General features: G+C 38.0%; 1 pseudogene; it reads right to left on the bottom strand.

The window, feature by feature from the left end:
- Positions 1–1542: 1542 nt before the first annotated feature.
- LOC145784649 (mitochondrial proton/calcium exchanger protein pseudogene) lies at positions 1543–7328 on the bottom strand (annotated as a pseudogene).

Genomic DNA, 7328 nt, shown 5'->3' with positions numbered 1-7328 from the left:
CGACATTTCTGGATGCTGTATGCTATCTTCTTGATCATGTGTTGTGTCTTCTCTTTGATGGCTGGCTGTTTGTCGTTGTGGCTCTTCATCTGTACCGACTGAAGCAGATTGCTCTGGATGTTGTTGACGTTTAGAAAGAGATAAATTTGGAGTAACAGAAAAATCGTTTTGATGGCATTCTACAAAGTTTTCTAGGTGTGGTTCTGGCTCATCAGTAAGAGCAGATGCAGCAAAGTCATCATCGCAGAAGATGTTGTCGTTGAAGGGCCAAAGACCACATGTCCTAAAGCCATTAACTGACTTCTCAATCGTAGCTGATTTATTATATGCCACTGCAAATATTTTGGCAATCTCAAAGAAGCTGATTCTTTTTCCTTGATTGGCAACCATCCAAGTGTCGGCAGAGGCATTATACGCGCTTTTCAAAGATTTGAAAAACGTTCTATCCAATGGCTGCATTTTGTGAGTGCAATGAGGTGGAAGAGTGAGAAGTTCAATCCCAATAGAACGGGAGAACTCTATAGCTGCAAGTGTTTTGTGGCTGTGATGACCATCAAGTATGATGATGTGCTTTTCCTCCTGTGATGGTTTTGCAATTGTAGCAAAGAGTTTCAGCCATTTCAAAAACGCTTGCTCGTCGGTCCAACCACTATCCGTACAATGGCCAATTGCTCCAGCAGGTGCCTCGTTCATGAGAGCATCCACCATGCGCTTTCTGGGAAATATAAACATTGGGGGTATGTACGATCCTGCAGCATTCGTGGCACATATTACGGTTACGGTCTTCCCCTTTTCTCCACTAGTTATTTTGCCCACTTCTCTGGCACCTTTGGTAGCAATGATGTTTGCAGGCTTGTGAACGTTAGATATCCCAGTCTCATCCATGTTCCAGACACGCGTTGGGCTGTATTGGTGGCTAGTTAGCACACAGCGGTAAATGTCAAAAAATTTCTTTACTTGTGGTTTATTAAACCCTACAGCTCTGGCGATATTAGTGGCTTCAGGTTTGCGGATCGCCAGTTCCGGATGTCGAGACATAAATCCACTAAGCCAGTCTGGACCAGCCATTTTCGTTTCTGTATTAAACCTATGTTTAATGTCCATCTGGGTAGCATAATCATAAGCAAGGCGACGAACGTCTTTCGTTGTGAGGCCAAATAATGCTTTTTCCATAGACTGGATTTTCGAAACAAGCTCAGTCTCGTACTCATCGGGAATGTCTGACCGGAACCTACCTAAAGCAACACACCCAGGTTTCTCTACTTTCCCGTCCCTGTGTCGTCGTAGCGTCCGAGGTGAAATGCCATAAGCTTTCGCCGTTGACTTTAAAGCACCGCCTGCTTTAACTGCTGCAAGAGCCCTCTGCAAGTCGTCTTCTGTGTAAGAAGCTCGCAATGTTTTACGCTTGTAAACACGTGGCATTTTATAGAGATTGCGATTTTACAAATTTAATATAGACTATGTTTTGAACCATAAACAGACATAACTCAGCAACAACACTACATTTAACATTATAAAAACAAAAAACAAAAAGCGAACGTTTTCGGCTAGTCATATAGCCCTTTTCAAGCCTATAAGAAAATACATTATTAAAAGAAATGCTAAAGAATCATATAGTATCACAGCAAAAATATGGTCAAAGCTAAACATTTGAGAAACTGCCTCGCTCACACAAAATGATAACTGAAAATTACACAGCACAACGGGTCAAGTATTTCAGAGGTAAAATTAATTGATTATTCAGACAAGGACTCAGGCAGATTACGCAAGAAAGACAGAAGCACAAGAGATAGTGGCACAAAACAAAGAAGACTATGTTTGTTACATGAAGACGATATCCTAAAACAAATACAACATCTGTTGCTATGTATATGTATTTAGCTTTGGGGTAAAAAGCCTACTGCACTGGGGTAAAGAGCCCACAGTGGGCCTTTTACCCCGATGAATAGTAGGCTTCTTACCCCATAAGCATCCATTTTATATTTTCTACTGTTGTTCTAAATCTGTGCGAACTCTACGAAACTGACTCTTACAGTCCTGACTATACACAATGATCTACAACTTAACAAGTATACTTTTCAATTTTGTTGTTTTTTAATGAGCACAGTAGTGAAGAATTGATTTCTAAATTTTACAACATATTCATGAAAAACTGAAAACCTCTCACAACAACATTATCACTTCATTCTTTTCGATCCTTTCACGTGCAAAACATACCCACAATGCATACCTTGTAGTGGCGGCAGTATAGAGTTATTTCACCAAACGCTTTAGAAAAAACGGGGCATAGGCGTTTTACCCCAGGTGGGCTCTTTACCCCAGTTTACCCTACTGTGTACCACCAAACTGACAAAAAGCACGCAGAAAATACAGTGAACAAAGAAATTGTTTAAAAAAAAATAACCTACAGCGAAAGGTAGACTACAGGAAATTTGCGCAATACAGCTCGTTACATACAATAGTAGGCTATTAAAAGTGCATTGTTTATTAGCAAAAAAGGCATTGATCTTGAGCTGTTTCGGTTTTGACCCGGATTTGACACAACTGTAGAGCTGCTTTTTACACGTGATAGTTTTTCACGCGGGAAAAAAAAGTTAATTAGTTTATACAGTACTGCACGTACATTGTAGGCTACAACTGTTGCTTTGAGTTGTTTAAAGGTCAGCTGTAGAGCTGCTTTTTACACGTGATAGTTTTTCACGCGGGAAAAAAGTTAATTCAGCTAAAGTCCCTGCTGAGAACGACGTAGCGAAATAAAGGGAAGATATTTTGCAAGCAGCAGCGCTAACTGGATTAAAAGACTGACCGTTCGTGGTGAAGGTGATGGCTTAAAGTGACGTTATAAACGAACAAAAGACGTCTGGGGACCAATAAAGGGTGCTGTTACATGCGAATTGACGTTATAGGCGATGCTGTTGTAGCCGAACTACAATGTATGTAAAAGATAGGAATTCTGCCGGGACCGAGCGAATGTGACGTAATAGGCGAATTGACGTTATAAACGAAGCCGTTATAGGCGAATTCTACTGTATGGGAGGCTGCTTACGTTTGGTGAAACTCTTTTAAATAGAGCTCATCAGTGGCCTATTAAAGTAATCTTTATGATTACAAGCCACACGTATCAAAAGAATTTCTATATTTCCACGCATTGCAACAGAAAAATCTCTTAACCCGTATCAGTACCGCACTCAAATTGCATTCGTTATAAGGGAACGTTCAAGCCAGCATAATTTCATAACGAGTAAATAAAACCAGCCAGGTCTCAATAACATCGAGGAACCAGAACAATGGTTGAGAGACATCAGCGTCCACTTCTTCACTTAAAGTATTTCATTTCTGTAACATTTCATCCTTCAACACTTACAATACGATAGCAGGTTGAACAATATTGTCCCAATTGTCTTACAGAAAACCCTACCATATAGCTTTTATAGGGTAGACAACATACTAGACAATAGACATTGAACATTGCAAATTGTGTTAAAATTGAACCGTATACTACCTGCTATATATTTCGTTGTTTGCCGAAGAAACAGTAGTATTTTAATTACAATTATCAGCGAAACATATTTTTATAATTCCGACCAGTAACACAAAAATACAAGCAATTTCGTGCAAGTTAGTGAATAGCAGAGGTATAGGTACGATAACCTGCGAGGTAAGGCACTAAATACGTACGGTGGCTAAAATAACACTTTCGAATGGAGGATTTCATACAAGTCGACGTAAAGTATTTGACACACAGTTATGCAAGAACTGTTCAAATATCATATGACGCCATTGTTTCACCCCCTCCAATGACAAATTCACGTTTTTAGTCAATCCAGAGCAACTAGACTAGAGGGTTCTGCTAATACGAAAGGGAGTCGGGTGGTATTTGAACAGTCTCAAGCTACAATACAAATATATAAATATGTGACTTCGGAACTGGGTAGCAGTAGTATATTTTGAGCATGGATAAAAACTCATAAGATATGGAAATAACGAGCAAAGTTAACCTTGTTACAGCATCTCGAACTTGCATACGGTACACTAAAATAAGCGCGTAAAGTGCGAGAACTATGTCGTTACTTTTAGTCTGGTATGGCAAATAGCAATAAAAATGAAGTACAAAATTACGTAAGTACTTTATGTATTTAGTTATTTCAACCTGAATACACATTTTCATAAAAACCTTTGGGACCTTGTGCAAAACTGTAAAACGTTACTATTTTGGAAATTTGACCTCGAATAAGTCATCGACTTGTGCATGAACGTGTGGGCACCTATTACAATAAAAGAAGGTTTAGAGTACCGGTAGTGAAAAACAAGTATGTCACATTTCTATGTCTTCGAAAGAATTGATATTGTCAATTTGTTCGACATATAAACATTTTGTACTAAGACCCTCCATTGTACGCACCATCATCAGCTTCATATATACTCACGTATGACAAACTTATTCAAGTTAAGATTTTACCATGCGATGGAGAAACGTATGAAAATAGCAGCTCTACTGAAGATCGTAAGTGCAACGTTTATTGCTTTAAATACGTTCAGTAGAAACTAGTTAGTGTCAGCTATGCACCCCCACAAGCCGGTAGGTTCTAACATGCATTGTACAAACAACATTTTGCGACAGTAAGTCTTCACTCGTGCCCAAGTTATTCAGCATGTTTAAACGATTTTATTGTGGGAACTTCCAAGGTCAAGAAGATTTATTTTGCAAGATTGGCCAAAAAAAGCCGAGTTGACAGCCTTGGTTGCCAACTAGGTTAACCTTAAAAATCAAAATCGGTCTTTTCTGAATTTGATTCGACGTTGAATCAATGTAAAAAGGACAAAAATTTGTGAACTTAGAAAGTAGGCTACATTTTATATAATATACCGTATTTCAATACGACACAGCTGTAATGTGCAAGCGATAAAAACCATATAGCAGGCTAACACTGAAATTATCCCAGAAAAAAAACAAAAACGGAGAAGAATTTAACGCTTTTAATTCAAGTCATGCATCAATGGTTGAAAGTAACAAGTAGTCTACAGTCAGCAAATGTTAGAGGTTGGGACGGGAAATAGTGGAATATTCCTCCTATGATCTTTTTGGACCATAAAGATTTATCATTTGATTGTATTTTTTGAGCGAAAAAAATTATTTGTAGGTATAAAATTCTAATAATTTTTGCATTACGAAATGTAGTAGCAAATTTCCCCCCCTTACCGAAACCACTTGGGATTTTTTCGATGCCTTGCGCTCACAGTTCGGGACTAGCCTTTAGAAAACTTCTCTTGAACACTGGCTATTCCTAACATTGCATTTAATAAGACAAGCAAAAAATATATAACAGTAAGTTGGAAATTTTCGGCGTTCGGTTGTAAAGTAGCGGTAATGAAATGCACACCTTACATAGCTCAATACAATATAAAAACACCTGAAATACCAATTTTACATATGCTTTGGCAATTTCATTTGGCCATTCAATTATTTCTTTAATACCATGGTACCAATGATACACACTAGCACCTTTATAATAAGACTCAATCTCATTTCTTGATTTCTTCAGCAAGCGCAATGGTCTTTTCTGGTTTGGAGTCTTCAATATCTATGTGTTTTTGCAGAAGTTTTACAATCTCTTCTAGCTGTTGTGCAGTTACTTCTACATCTTCTTGGTTTAAAACTTGTATCATGCTACTTATATCCTTGAGATCAACATGTCCATCTTTATCGAGATCAAATGTTCCAAATATATGGCGAAGTTTTTCTTCGGGAAGTTTGGTGAGAAAATGAACAATTTCTACCAAATCATGAACAGCCACCGCTCGAGTAGCATCTTCTTTATTCTGTCTTTCTAATTGCTCAAGGTCCATTAGAGTAATTTCTATTTTGTTGACCATTTTTCCTATACGGTTGTGTATCAGTTTTCCAGCCATTGTATCAAGCAGTTGTGCATCAATATTATCTTGTTTTATTTCTGCTGTTAAAGCTTCAACATTAGATTTGTACTCCTTTACATCTTTACGAAGATCATGCAATTCTGTCTTCAATGAGGCATCTGTGTCAATTGTTCCCTTGTTGGTAATCTTACCAATTGCTTCTTCAATAACATCGATGTCACCTTTAGTAATTTTTCTAGTATCCTCAGCCACCTTTGCAGTATCGACTAAAATAGGACCTTCAGACAGAGTTTCAGTATCCTTTTGTGCTGATATTTTTGAAGACTCACCACTCAGTTTATCATCAGTCGATAACTGATTTTTATTGGCTTGCTCTTGGACAACTTTTTTCTTTTCGGCCACTATTTCTGCATTTTCTAGCTTTGCAGCTTTGTATCGAGCTGTGTTATCTGCACGCTCTAAGTTAAGTTCAGAGGCTCTGACTTCAGCTTGACCAGCAACATTTTCAGGAAGCGTTGAGATGGCTGCTTTAACTCTTTCTTCCACAGGAACAGTTTCTGGTAGGTAAAGAACTCTACTGAGTAAAAGCAATGAACTTGGAACATCATGGTTCAGATGCAAATCAACCCACTCAGTAAGTTGCTCTTTCAATTTACTTCGGGTTAGCCCTAAAGCTCTCATTCCTCTGGCATGACAAGCAACCACAAGCTCTTGTGTGGTTAAGCTTTTGACACCTTCTTCTCTAATCATTTCATCGTCTGTATGGAGTTGATTAAGTTTCATGCGTATTAAAAAACACAAAAGATCATTGGTTCCAACCGCTGGAACTTGAATCAGACGACAGAGTGCAACTAAGTAAAGTCTATCCATATTTTCAAGGGTATACTCATTTTTAAATAGCTTGGCATGTTGAAGAATTTCCTTGTTGGTTGGCTCTCCATGGGAAGTGCAAGTTTGCTTGAAAAAGTTCACAAAATTTTTGGCAGCTTCGCTTTTGTTTGAAGGTTGATTGGTGTGTATTGCAATATCTTCCACTGTATTTTGCAAGAATTTTGCCATCTCAAGTTTAATTTTAAGTTCTTTTTTTAATCGACTGTCTCTAGAACTAGAAGTTTCAAATGTTGAGGGCAGTATACCAGGAAAAATTCGCACAATAAAAGGAAAAGCAAGTTCAGAAAAAGGAATAATAATAAGTACAGAAAAGGGAGCTAATCTAAAAATATCAGAAACAGCTCTGAGAAATTGTCTTCGTTCTCTGCGCAACAAGTGCTCACCTTTCAAAAGCTTAATCAAAGTACGAGCAGCAATTCTCATATCCAATCCAAGCAGACGAAACCCATGATAATAATGCTTTATCTCAGCAATAAAACGATTGTACAAGGATTTTTTACCATCCGGAAAAGATTTTGGAAGTCCAGCATCACTTTTTTCCCTTGCAGTTGTATCTTTTTGTG

This window comes from Aplidium turbinatum, chromosome 15, assembly GCF_918807975.1.
Source record: "Aplidium turbinatum chromosome 15, kaAplTurb1.1, whole genome shotgun sequence".
Taxonomy (NCBI): domain Eukaryota; kingdom Metazoa; phylum Chordata; class Ascidiacea; order Aplousobranchia; family Polyclinidae; genus Aplidium; species Aplidium turbinatum.
Note: the sequence above shows the minus strand (reverse complement) of the source record. Positions and strands in the feature narration are given on the sequence as shown.